At 31.7% G+C, this 2,009-nt stretch overlaps 1 protein-coding gene across 5 annotated transcripts in view; it reads right to left on the bottom strand.

Annotated features, from left to right (window-relative positions):
- The window catches only part of LOC106468901 (multidrug resistance protein 1-like), a 96,363-nt gene that overhangs the window by 79,628 nt on the left and 14,726 nt on the right, over positions 1-2,009 (bottom strand). The window lies entirely within an intron of this gene.

Here is a 2,009-nt window from a genome sequence, read left to right as displayed (position 1 = left end):
ATATTATAATTTGTGTTCATTCTAGAATGAAGGAGGCATAATTTATATTTATTTCCTAATTTTTTATGGTGGTTATGAGATTGGTCAAATCTACCAAACCCATACAGAGATTCATTTTTCTACACCCAAAGGTACTAGTGAACAGTTGTAAAAAGAAAAACTCACTGAGACAACAAGTTGGAGGCTAGGTACCACTAAGAGATCCCACTAAATGAGTCTCATGTGAGCATGATCCATGGGAATTGCCTCTAAGAGAAAGAAGCCATGATTCTGAAAACAGAGGAGATGCACCTTAGACTCTAGGGATTGCAAAGTGAAAGGTGATGGGTGAATAGTGTCTTGAATGGTTTTAATTCAAAACACAAGACATGCAAGATATTGGTAGATACCAACTGAGATTCAGACTCATGAACAATCCAATCATAAGAGAAAGCCAACTGGGTGGTCCAATGACCACGAGTCACTTATTAATGAAACATTAAAGATATCATAACACAATCGTTCATGTAATGATGAATATTCGATCAGTTGGTCATGTAAAGACCAGCAAAAGCTCCAGCTACACGTATAGACATAGGAAGCTGAAGTCAGACCAAAAGGCAGGGCTTTGAACTGATAAAGTACTCCCTGATGTACAAAATGCAAATGTGGACATGTAAACATATTAAAACATGTACCTGATGTGTACCTAGTAAATCATGTGGTATGTAGGAGGGTGGAGTAATTTGGGTAAGTGTTGTATATGGCATAGAAATACATACACGACATTCAGAAATTTTGAGTTGTATATCTAACTCTCTCAACACAGGCTCGGTCGATTTGACTGACCATGTGACCTCTTTGTACTTATTTAAAGTCTTTATAGATTTGATACTACTAACTTTTAATATAGTATGTATATTTTTACAATATTTGGGAGTTTTTCAGTGAAAATTATGTCTTTCACATACAAAAAGTGATATTTTTAGTGAAGTATATAAATAAACTAAAAAAGATATGTTTGTGAATATATCAAGTATTTATTTTCAATACTCAGTGTGCAAAATGATTTTCATGTTCAGATTAAAAATACTTTACTTCATCTCAAAAATCTCAAATTTCATTTGTGTAATCTCTAAGACCTCCTAAATACATTTCAAATATTTGTTTTCAGTAAAACTTTATATTTGATCTGCTACTTTCTCTACCCTAACTCTATACAAGGTTGGTCAATTTGACTGACTTCGTAACCACCAAAACAAAATCTAAATAAATCTAAATTACCCTTTTTTTCTTTCTAGAATGAGTTCAAATTGTAACATGAAACTTCATTTGTTTATCCCCTAAGTAGCTTGAAACTTGTAACAGTACACATCTATTTATATATAAACGTTATTGTTTTATTGCCCTTTGAAATGTGTCTAATTACTATTCGTGCCATTATAAGTTGTAAAGCATTTGGGGAACATGGAGCTCATATTACGCTATCAAAATTGGTTACCCACGAGATGCTAGCATGAGTGCCTCATGAAACATTATTATGTTATTGTTATTATTTATTTTACCTAATCTAACTTTAACTAACCAAAAGAGATTCCTATTTTTACATTTTAGTTACTTTTATAATAATAAATAAAGAATAAAAATGAAAAACAAGAAATACCTGAGTACTTTTTTTCTGCTGTTGACTGTCTATGACACCTAACCCTAAGTTTTTTTATATCAATGGTAGTAATGCACTAAATAACCTTTATTTAATTAAATAATGCACCAAAGAACATAGAATAATAACACACAAATACCAGCCAATGTCCCCTAACTATCACAATTTTTCTGGCTTTCTAACTATGGGACAAGAGCCGTTACAAATTCATCCAAGCTACTTGATATGTTTCCTGTGGCAACAAAGCTTGTACTGAGAAATTGACAATTCTCTATTCAGAAAACTATGTAATATAACACATCATTTGATAGATGAAAATCTTGGATTTCTATTGGTTATAAACAATATATTTTTAAACATAAGAGAG

The sequence above is a fragment of the Limulus polyphemus genome, unplaced genomic scaffold (assembly GCF_000517525.1).
Source record: "Limulus polyphemus unplaced genomic scaffold, Limulus_polyphemus-2.1.2 Scaffold3209, whole genome shotgun sequence".
In the NCBI taxonomy this organism is placed as follows: Eukaryota; Metazoa; Arthropoda; class Merostomata; order Xiphosura; family Limulidae; genus Limulus; species Limulus polyphemus.
The sequence above is the reverse complement of the archived record's forward strand: the minus strand, read 5'-3'. Positions and strand labels throughout refer to the sequence as shown.